This window comes from Lycium ferocissimum, chromosome 7 (assembly GCF_029784015.1).
Source record: "Lycium ferocissimum isolate CSIRO_LF1 chromosome 7, AGI_CSIRO_Lferr_CH_V1, whole genome shotgun sequence".
Taxonomy (NCBI): Eukaryota; Viridiplantae; Streptophyta; class Magnoliopsida; order Solanales; family Solanaceae; genus Lycium; species Lycium ferocissimum.
Window position 1 is genome coordinate 67,177,270 of NC_081348.1, and position 12,499 is coordinate 67,189,768.

The 12,499-nt window shown below is 40.5% G+C and overlaps 1 non-coding gene across 1 annotated transcript; it reads left to right on the plus strand.

Moving 5' to 3' along the window:
- The first annotated feature begins 11,183 nt into the window (after positions 1–11,183).
- LOC132065855 (small nucleolar RNA R71) lies at positions 11,184–11,290 on the plus strand. Its single transcript, XR_009416825.1, has one exon. It is a non-coding gene; the product is annotated as a small nucleolar RNA R71 (small nucleolar RNA).
- Positions 11,291–12,499: the final 1,209 nt, after the last annotated feature.

Sequence of the window (12,499 nt, forward strand, 5' to 3'; positions counted from 1 at the left end):
AAACGGTCGCGGCTGCTACTGGGTCAGTGATGGCAGGAGCCACTGTCTAGTTGAGCATGGGCACCTATGCCTGGGTTCCACCGGAAGATGCACCTACAAGACCGCCGGCTAGTGCCGCGTAACGACTATCAATCAGGGAAATCTGGAAGGCGATCCGCATCTGCTCCTCCTCCTCTTGATTCGATTGGGCCTTAATGATTATATCTATCTCCTTCCTAGAAGGACCCTCAGCCTCCAATATTTTCTTTCCTCTGTCATCATGTGGTGAGTCATCATCCCCCACCAAATTCACCACCTTCACCAGCGAAGATATATCCACTTGACTCGGGAGAACAGGATCCTCAAGAATGACCCGATCTCGAGTATGTAGCGCCTGTATATCAGCCTTTAGCCGATCAAGCTTAACCTGAAGCTCCCGTATGTCGCCACCTGACCCTGCTCTCTCAAGAGCTACTAATCTCAACTCAAAACTAATCAAGCCTGTCATGGAGCAGCTGGTGAGACTGCTTAGTTTATGCCTTCACAGGTTCCAAGGTTGATTTAATATCTTTTCCCACCAACTTCTAGAGTTGCTTTAGTATGAGAGTTACCTGCTAATCAGCCCGTTCTGCTTTGATGGAAAAATCTCTAAAATTCTCTTTATTGAAAGCAAATGGGTTACCTATAGACTATGGTATAGATGATGGAGGAATAGCCGAGGAGGTTTGTCCTGCCGAAGAAGTAGGTGCAGCCGCAGTGATGGATGGTACAGCATCATTAGCCAGGGCCGCAACAGTGGGAGGTGCCTCAATAGTGGCATCACACGTGGCCCCTAAAATCGACTTGGCCTGAGTCTTCTCATGCCCTTCAAGCAACTCTGCATATGCATCATCTAAACCCTGGGTTTCCTTGCAGGTCTCATCTTTGCTCTTCCTCAGATCATAGACATGTGAAGCCAAAATACAGTGATCGTGATGAGGAATGCGCTGAACACCCGCTCTGTGACATAGTGCAGTGATTAGGCAAGGGAATATCAAGGATGTGGCTTCCTGTGGTGCTCTTTCCCGGATCTCAGTAATGATAAATCTCTCAATATTTAGTGGATGTCAGGATATAAGTGCTGCAACTGCCATGTACCGATCCGGTGGGAGCGAATTGTCATTCTGTGTGGGAAGAAGCTGGTACATTACAACACCTCCACAAGAATTTATCATCGAGCGTGAGAGTCTTTTTGAAAATCTTAGTCTTTTTGTTCGTTAGCCAAGGCGGATCAGCCTGAGCTATCAGCGTAGCCACCCATTTGAGTACAACATCTGATGTTTTTTGAGAAACTTTGTACTCAAATTCGGACTCATTCGGCGGTGCAACATAATTATCTCCACAGTATAATCTATTTATCGCTTTGCTGGAGATATCTACCTTGACTTTTCGGACCTCCACTACATTTAATGCTGGGAGTGACTGTATTTGTTGGCTCAATTTCTGCATCTTTTTTTAAGGCGGCGCCATAGAATGCATAGAACTCTCGAATAAGGACTGGGAAATATTCCAGAAGGTTGTTGAAAATCTCAAACCCATAGCAATTTAGGGTCTCCACAATGCGGGGATGATCCTCTAAACCATAGAAACTGATATGCCGCTCCTCCTATATGCTTCGCGGTGGATTACCCCTTTCTTTGTTAAGTCTAACCCTTGTTCGAATAGCTCTTTGGACCCTTTCACAGAAAATCGCAGGCTATTCTATAAAAGTGTCTTTCTCCGCACTTCTTTCAATCAACGTTCTTCTTCACTGTCTGGGGCCAGAGTGTTGGCAAGGGGATTAGCAGTTGATTCGCTCTCTTATTCGAAACCCTCATCACTGGAGCTTTGTGCGGTAGAAGAAGATTCCTCCTCTTCAGACTAGGAGGAATTATGTGATGGCAACTCGGCGTGGTTCAACAGTCCTTGTTCTTTTCAGAGGCCGAGCATCAATACCTTCCACCTCTTGGTCGGAAGGGACATTACGCAGGTGTGTTTGTAGGGTTCCCCTGCCTCGACTCCTGCTCCTCTCTGTTGGTTGGGACCCAGTACCTTTCCAAATAGTGTTTTTGGCGGCATACCTTATGAGGGACAGTGTTAATCACAAGAAAACATAAAGAAAGCAATAAAATAGCTTTTGGATTGTTTGCATGAAGCTTGTACTCCGTGCAGTTGTGCTGGCTGTACAACAAAGGGACGGACCGTATAATAAAGGAAGGTCTGAACAAACTGGTCGTATAATTTTGAACAAGAAATCTGGTGGAAGGTACGGCCCGTAAAAAGATTTATGGTCCGTACTTTCTATCGGACTTCATAAGCAGAATGTTGTGAAATCAATTGACTAGGTAGGGTCTGTAATTATTTTATACAGCTTGTACCTTGTACGGTACCTCAGAAACAGAGAGGCTAAATGATGTTAGTTTTAAGTACAGTCCACGGAATGGCCCGTACATCATTTATATGGTCCGTACTATACAGTACACGACTACTTTTCACATGTTCATTAACAGACCTACATAACAACACCACACACATATTGCACATTCTCAAACTTTTGTATATGGGGTACAGGGGATCGGGTTACTCATACTTCACCCATTTTAGCTCTTTTTTTCTCAGTAGTATTTCATCAAACAATTGGCGGGCATAATATTTCAAACTTCAAAATTAAAGTCGAATCGGAATGCCCTCTAACTCAATGGGGGTTTCGATATACTCTTCCACACGAGTCTTTCATTGCAGCACAACATACCAATCCCTACCCCCAACCAAGATTAAATACACAAACATCTCTACCAATAGAAACCCTAAGTTAGAATCTGTATTCTCAACCTACAATCTCATCCATATGTATACCATTATGAGCAAGGTAAGAGTAAACAAAATGTCAACATACCTGTGAGTAATGGACTTGATGAACCAAACATATGACAGTGGAGAGAAGATGAGTTCTTGACTTGTTTTCAACAATTTAGTGTTAGGGTTTCAAAAATGTATGTGCGTGTGATGAAAATTTAGTGTAGGAATTAAGGGAAGCTATTACGAGTCATGGGTGGTCGGTTATGGGAGTGAAATCAGGAGGGGATTTGAATTTGATTAGAAGTGGGAAGAGTGAAAGTCAGGTGAGGTATTTAAACCTTTCCCGACAAAAGTACAGCCTGTACAAAAATGTACGGTCCGTAATTTTTTAAGACTTACCTGGTGTCACTAATGACGTGGCACCGAATAGGTCCGGGTTGTATAACTTACCGTACAATTAAGTACGGCCCGTATATTCTTGGCGTAACTGGATGCCAAAAAACAGTGAGCAACTTTTCTTCCCTTCTTGGTACGGCACAAAACAACGGTCCGTACAATTAAGTATGGCCCGTATTTTCCCTAGCATATCTGGATGTCAAAATCCAGTGAGCAGATTTTTCTTTCCCTATTGAAACGGTACAAAGTACGGTCCATACATATTTTGTACAGTGGGCATACGGCCTGTACTTTTACCTCTAAACTCTGCACTTCACCTATTTCGCTCCTTGTCCCTCTTTTTTCCTTGAACATTGGAGTCGTAACACACAAACAAACATCAAACAGCACAAAAACAAATAAAACAACTAAAGTTACACAACATAAAAAATAAAAATAAAAACCTTGGGTTGCCTCCCAAGAATCGCTTGATTTAACATCGCGGCATGACAAAGGTTACCACTTTACACAAGGTCAGGAGTGTAACCATGCTTCAAACTGTGCCTATCAACAATTTTATCACGATCGATACAGCCATGGTAATGCTTCGCCCTTTGGCCATTCACTTTAAAAGTTCAAGTCCCATCTCCGGACTTCAATTTAATTTCACCATTAGGTGAAACACTTACCACTTGGAAAGGCCCGGACCATTTAGATTTCAGTTTTCCCAGGAAAAGCTTCAATCGTGAGTTGTACAAAGAAGACATCATCATGAGGCTGGAAGTCCCGCTTTAGGATATTTTTATCATGGTAATGCTTCATCCTCTCTTTTTACAAGGCTACACTCTCATATGTTTGGTACCGGAATTCATCCAATTCATTAAGTTGAAACAACCAAAGCTTGGTTATCTCTTCCCAGTCCATATTCAGCTTCTTCAATGCCACATGGCCTTTTGTACAAGTTCAACTGGAAAAGGCACGCCTTTCCAAACACCAACCTTTAAGGGGAAGTTCTAATGGGAGTTTCGAATGCTATTCTGTAAGCCCAAAGAGCATCATCAAGCTTCCAGGGTCAGTCGGTCCTATTCGCATTAACTGTCTTGGCCAAAATGCTCTTTATCTTTCAATTAGAGACTTCCACCTGGCCACTTGTTTGAGGGTGATATGTGGTGGTCACCTTATGCTTAACACTGTATTTTTCGAGCAGTCCCACAAAGGCCTTGTTGCAAAATAGAGAACCATCGTCACTGATGATTGCCCTCGGGGTGCCAAAAGGTGTGAAAATGTTCTTCTTCAGAAAGCTTGTGATACTTTTCACCTTATTGTTAGGTAAAGCCACTGCTTTTACCTATTTGGAGACGTAGTCAATGGATACCAAGATGTGCCTCATTCCACATGAACTTACAAAAAGGCTCCATGAAATCAATGCCCCAAACATCAATGAGCTCTACCTCCAACACAAATTTCATAAGCATCTCGTGCCTTTAAGCAATTGATCTTTGGCATTGGCATTGGTCACAAGACCCTTCCATCATGTTTGCATCATGATAGAGAGTTGACCAATAATACCCGCACTCGAGCGTCTTAGCCGCTGTTCGATTTCCACCATGATAAACCCCCAATCGGAGAGTCGTGATACGCCTTCAAGATATCCATAACTTACAGTTTCGGAATCACAACGCCGAATGGTATTATCGATGCATGTTCGGAACAAGTAAGGTTCATCCCAACAGTCAAAATCCCTTAAGAACTTCTTTTTTTTGGATATGCTTTAATCTCATCGGGTATAAGGCCGATAACCAAGAAATTTGCTATATCGGCATACCATGGTGCTACATCATAGGACACGGCTAGAAGCTTCTCATCCGGGAAAGCATCATTGATTTTAGGTTCTCTCATTAGTATGCCAGCTTCCTCAAGCCTCGATAGATGATTTGAAACTGGGTTCTCTAACCCCTTCCAATCTTTGACTTCAAAATCGAATTCTTCCAACAAGAGAACCCAGCGAATCAATATCGGCTTGGCATCTTTCTTCGCCATCAAGTACCGCAGTGCAGCATGGTCAGTATACATCACCACACCCCAACAAATAGGTCCTGAACTTCTCAAAAGCATATACAATAGCAAGTAATTCTTGCTCGGTCATCGTGTAGTTCATCTGAGCACCACTCAATGTTTTGCTAGCATAATAGATCGGGTAAATGATCTTGTTGTGCCTTTGACCAAACACCGGTCCGATAGAAAATCCACTAGCATTACACATAAATTCAAAGGGCAGAGACCAATCAAGTGATACAATAATAGGAGCCGAAGTAAGTCGCTCCTATAAATTCCTCAAATGTCTTGCGATACTTTTCATCGAACTCGAACTTAGCCTCTTTTTCAAGAAGCTTGGACATAAGATTGGCTATCTTCGAGAAGTCTTTAATGAAACACCAATAGAATCCGGCATGTACCAAGAAGCTAGGAACCCCTTTGACAGAGATAGGTCGAGGAACCTTGGCAATAACATCAATCTTGGGTTGATCAACCTCAATTCCCTTTTTAGAGATTTTGTGACCCAGAACAATCCCTCCTTCACCATGAAGTGGCATTTTTCCCAGTTTATAACAAGGTTGTGTCCTTACAGCTCCTCAACACTGGACCCAGATGGTTAAGACAATTATCGAATGAGTCACCAACCACAGAGAAGCCATCCATGAAGACCACCAAGAAATCCTCAACCGCCAAAATTTGATACACTCAAATTACACCTAAGAATTAGTGTAAAGCGGACGTTGTCAAATATAGTAACCCAACTAGGTTGGGGTTATATCTCACAGTGAATAGAGTGTGAAAAGGTTACTATTGTAGTGTGCTACTTAACTTTCGGTCTAATTTTGTTTTCCGGTAAGTGTGTAAAAGAGTTTTATTTCTACTAGATATTTTGATTGGATTGTAATTAATTGGATTAAGAAACCAAGGTTGTGTCCCGATTAGATGAGATTTAATGCTATAGATGTTACCAAGATATACTTCTAATGGATTGTTGTGAGGTTTGCAATTAATCGCTATTTGACTTCCCAATACTTCCCAATAGTTAGAAAGTATTTCTCTTCATGATTTTCCCACATATAAAAGAGTGGAAATTAAGAATGATTAATTTGTGCCAAGTAAACTCTTCTTACTCCTAAGTGAGTTTATTAAATGAGGGTTAACGCCCCGAGTTCTTGTTACTTATTCCTTCTAAACCTTACTTTCCCAAGCAAAGCAAAGGTTTATGGCTTAAGTAAATGGTTTCAACCATCAACCAACATGAAAGAATAAGAAATAAGTAAAAACCAACAACATATTATACGTATATTCAATAGCAAACACCTATTCGCATAACATCCATCATCAGTTTTTAGTATTTTACTCCATAGCATTGAATACTCATTATTGTTGAGGTTTTTAAGGACAAGATTCGCATTTGGTACAAATATGATGCCACCCTTTTTCAGAACACATTACACCAGGCTAACCCATTTGCTATCCGCAATAGGGTACACAACTCCGGCGTCCAACCACTTAATAATCTCCTTCTTGACCACCTCTCGTATAGGTGGGTTCAGTCTTCTCTGATGTTCAACACTTGGCGAACTATCTTCCTCAAGTTGAATTTTATGCTCACAGATGCCAGAGGGAATCCCCTGAATATCTGCAATAGTCTACCATATAGCTCATCGATATTCTCACAAGATCTCAAGTAACCTCTTTGTTTGCTAATCATTCAAAGAATGCAGACACAATAACTGGCAATGTATTATCTGGACAAGAAACTTATACCTCAGATGTGATGGGAACTGCTTGAGCTCAAGCTTTGGTGGCTCAACAATAGATGGCTTGGCTGGAGGAGTAGTCCAATTCTCAAGATCAAGAGACAATTTATTAGGTTGATAAGAATAATACCCCAATCCTTCAAGAGAATTCACCGTCTCCACATATCCCTCCATATCATTAGCATCAAAATTAAACAAGATAGCTTCCCCAAGGCACTCTTCCTCCATCTTGAATTCAATGTCCTCATCTACCACATCTATTGTGTCAATCACTGAAATGCTCTCATAAACACTTGGTAATTTCATCCTTTTGCTGGCCTGAAAAGTTACCTCTGCATCATTCACTCGAAACTTGATCTCGTTCTTTTTCGAATCCATCAGAGCCCTTCCGGTATCAAGGAAAGGTCTTCCCAATATGATAGGAGTATATTTAGCTATAACACAATCAAGAATCACAAAATTCGCCGGGAGAAGAAATTCGCTAACTCGAACAAGCACATCATCAACAACCTCAACTGGCCTCTTTATTGATCTATCAGCCATCTACAACTGTCTGCTAGTTGGTCTAGGCATTCCCAACCCCGATTTCTTGTAGATAGCAAGCGGAATTAGGTTAATGCTAGACCTATTATCACAATTAGCACGTGCAAAATCATGATGATCAATAGTGCAAGAAATAGTAAAGGCCCCTGGATCCTTTCTTCTAAACTTTGGTTCTGCAGATGACAGAGCTAACACGGTGAGTGACGCTCATTGTATCATGTTTCATTGGGTAAATCTTCATCAATAAATCTTTCAAATACTTCGCAAAACCCGACATCTCTTGGAAAGAATCAAGCAATGGAATATTCATCGATAGCTGCTTCAGTTGATCATAAAATCGTTGTCACTTGGCATCCTCAATCTTCTTCACCAACCTTTTAGGGAAGGGAGGTGAATATTCTGCCAATTGAGTTAAGGGCCTGAGTGCCCCCGTCATCTTACCTTTTCCCTTGTCATTGCTCACATCTTGAGCCTTTGGAATCTCTGGAACATGATCAACTTCAACCACACTAGGAGTTTCATCTTGCAATTCCTCAACTGCGCTTGGCCCCACAAATGGCACTTCTTCATCTTCTTCTTCTATAGTCCCTTTCTCAACTACTTTAGCACCCACACCTTGACGTAGTTTCCCACTTTGAGTAGTGATGGCATGGCACTTGGCTATTAGATCTCCACCACTACCCTTTAGATTTGGAATTATATCACTCAGGAGTGCTCCCTTTTGTGGAGGGTATTGCTCTCTCGAAATAACTCTCATCTATGACTCAAGCTTTTGTATGGAAGCAGTATGAGAGTCCACAACTTCGGTCAACCCCTTTAAGGTCTCATCGAACTTCTCTTTGTTGGCTAACACCCTCTCGAGCATGCTCTCCAGCTTAGAACTCCCTTTATCATTTGATTGACTCTTTGGTGGAACACAGGGATTGGAACTCCTATTCCCGAAGTTGTTGTTGTTCCCTTGGTTCGAACCACCATAATCATTTCACCCATATTAATTACCTTGACCTTGTTGTTGAGGTTTCCACTGATTCTGATTCTGATATCCGAACCCTTGGTAATTCTTCCTTTGATAACCCCTTGAGAGTTGTTAACATAATCGGCATCTTCATATTGCATAAGTGGTCCCTCTTGATATGTGTCACGACCCAAATCACGGATCCTGTGGGCACCTACCCAATCTCACCTGGTAGGCGAACCCGTCCCAAGACATAACTCAATTACACCAATTTAAGAAGAAAACGTATTAACTATTTTTCCAAAGAATAAGATAATAAGAAATACTTTATCAACATTCACTTCCCAGAAACCGGGTCTAGACTCGTACAAGAGCTTCTAAGATTTACAACTCAGATTCAATTAAAATGCAAATAAAATACATCCTCTGTTCTATAATGAAATTTAATAGAAGCTTTGGAGGGGACACCGGGAGATCTTCGAAAGCTAATGAAATCTCGAATCATAACCTGTAACAACTCTACACCCCAAATAGAGTGTAGCAAGAGTAGTATCAGTACTAACGCTATGTACTAGTAAGTATCATAGGCCGATAACAATTAGTTTGTACATAAATAAAGACAGGTATCAACAAGTATGCAAGTGAACCAACGTACATAATTACTAAGTAATAGAAATCACAAGTAATCTCCATAATCTCAAGTCATAACCTAGGTGGAAATCTCTACTCCTCGAGTCGATAGAGCTCTAAGTAAACACCTTAAAATAAACAACACTCAAAATCAACAACCAAGAAATACAAGGTAATGTACTATGAAATAATAAGAATGCAATGTAAGTGAATGTTATGCAATGCAATGCAATGGCCAATACCTCCAACTTGTGCACACATGCTCCAGACGGAATATCGATGTCTCGGCAGTCATGACCCATAGGGGACTCGCGGATTCCATGTACCAGTCACTCTTCACAAAGCCCAGAGATGACTTCCGCAATACCATCCACTCCGTACAAAGCCCAGAGATGACTTCCATCTTTTACTTTCTTTCTTTCAATATTTCCATAACCTTTTCTCATTAGTTGTTCCACGATTCTTTCATCAAACTATTTTTCCACGACACTACCATAAGTATATCACATCCCATAACTCCAAATCCCAAAATCAAATACACCACATGTCAATCACTTCCCAAATAATGGCGACAAGCCCAACTAATTAGAAATCATACCAACATAACAAAGATATCTATCCCAACATCATGTACAGAGACCTAACATGCTTTCCCCGTCAATATCTATCTCCTACATATGCTTCACTAATTGGAATCTAACCAAAGGTAAATTGTAACCTACCTCGGAAGACGAACGGGTGCCACAAACGTCCACTTGAACTCCACCTTCTATTTCTGGAAAAGAATGCCGAGATGGGGGGGGTCTAGGAAAGGAAAGTAATCTGGGTAAGCAAAGTGTTAAGGATATAAGATAGGTACAACCCAATAAGGAATATAGAGTACTTAAGATATGACTCCGGGCCCACAAGGGTAAAATAGGCACTTATTCTCAAACTAGATTTTCTAAGCCTTCATTGATTAATAACCTAAGTTTCATAGTCATCTAAACCCAAACAAACCATTAATTGCTTTTATCTTTGAAACCCTCAATTTCAAGACAACCCAAGAACTTATCCATTTGCACAACCATTGTAGAAAATAGAAGTTTAGTGTTGGAATATTAGAATCCATGAAACTCTTTCAACTAATCCATGATTTTAATTAAGAAAGCCCTTTTTCCTAGCTAGGGTTTTACAAGACAAGGAACCTCCAAATTTATTAAAACCTAACGTCAATTCTTTAATAAATAAAAGAGGGGACTAAAGGGAGATGGAGTACATAAGATTTAGAACTCACCCGTTCCAAGTTCACAATGAATTTCCTCTATAAATGCTCTCCAAATTGGCTTGGAATAAATGTTTGGTGGAAAATGGGGTCAAATCCTGAAATAGGGCATTAAATACTAGGTCTGTCCAGCGATTCCCGCTAGGGCGGTTCTGGGCCTGCTGGGGCGGTCACGCTCCGGTGGAAATACCTCCGCGGGGGCGAACTTACCAAATTTTGAATCTTCCGCTGGGCTAAAAGGATAACACTGGGGCGGACTCGCAGGCATTGTCCACCCCTCGCTGGGGCGAAGGATCTGAACCTGGAGATCTTAAATTGATTTTAATTTCTTTCCAACTCGACTAAAGGTCAACCTTAACTGAAAATCCCATGCGTACAACTAACGGTGCATATTTGAACAAGGATGGATTTGGGCAAGGACTAAGGAAAGTCGATAATGACCAAACTGGTCATTACAATATGGAACCTCTGGAGCTTGGTACATCCCCTTTGGCAAAGTCTGCACATCTTCAATTGCATTCACTTTCTTTGTCTCCTTTTCATCAAACCCCTTGGTTAGCAAAGTAATATTGGTTACAAGTTGAGCCAGAGTTTGATCCCTCTCTTGGTTATCTTTCACAATGTTGTTGATTAACGGAGCCCCATAGGTTACACCATCAGTACCACCCGAGTGCCATGCTGGTGTAGTCAATTTGTCAAGCAATTGAGTGATTCAGGCATAAGTTTGTCCATGAAATACCCACCGGCTGCATTATTGGCCACTGACTGCGTCATCGGATCTAACCCTGTATAGAACTTCTCCATTAATATATGCTCTAGAAAACCATGATTCGGAGACCGCATCAAGTACTGCTTGAACCTCTCCAAAGCTTCATACAATTGTTCCCCCGGGAGTTGCTTGAACTTAATAATTTTGTCTCAGAGTTCGGCCTTCTTGCTTGAATGAAACCACTTATTGAGAAAGACACTTACCAGCTCACCCCAAGTATGAATAGAATTGTGGGACAACTTCTCGAACCAATCTCTTTTGGGTATGTGTCTGGCACACACCAATGAAATTCTTCAAGTGTTGATGAGGGTCATTGTCAGTAAAGTTCAAAAAATACCCTTCAAGCTTGAGCAATTGATAGATAGAACTATCAATCTTGCAACTTGAGGCACCGACCCTTGGTGGAACAATAGCAGACGCATATTCCACCTCTTTCATATAATCCGCAAACACATTCTCCTCTTCATCAACTTCATGTGGTGGGGAAACTACATTCACACCCCTACCACCATTTGCTCCACATCCTCCTCTTCCGGCCATAATTACCTAGTTCATAGAAAACAGCAAACAAGGTGTGATGGAATCAGTGTTTTAAAAAGCAGGGGCATGAGGCGGGGCGTTTTACTTAGTACGGGGCGAGGAGTAAGTCCCGAGGCACGGGCGTAAGCCCCGTGGATCTTTAAATTTTTAATTTATAATATAGTAAAATAGTATAATAATACAAAAATTGTAAAATATATATATATATATATATATATATACACACACATTAATAGTTTAAAAAATTAAAAACATGATTAAAGAAACTCATATAAAACAAAAGTTGTAACATGATTTTACAAGTATAAATAATGCAAAGATTTAAAAGTTATTATGAGATGAAAACCAAGTCTAACATCTGTACTTTCAAACAATAAAAGAATCACAATTTCTTAAAGCATACTACTAACATACTATGCAATTTACCTCCCTAAAAGAAAATAATCAATAAACTTTATCATATTATAATTAAAACATCTCTCCTTCAAGAATAAAAATAATATTACTTTCAAATAGCAAAATAATAAACTGTGATAATTTTGAGACATAGGACAAAAACGTGAAGACCAATAACAAGTGAAGATGTAAAATTCAGCTATGTATTTTTAAAAGAAATGTTAAGTGATATTAACCCCCGCAGTGTTCTCAAATAATAAATATGCAATACTACGATTTGTTATTTGAGTTTGTTTCAATCGTCTTATTTCTATAGATGAAGAAAACTATTAAGCATCATTCATTTAATAACGAATTATGAGGGTCATAATGTTAACTTAGGAATTTGACACATAATTTGTGTAAGAACTCTTAGGCAAGCCCCAAGCGTT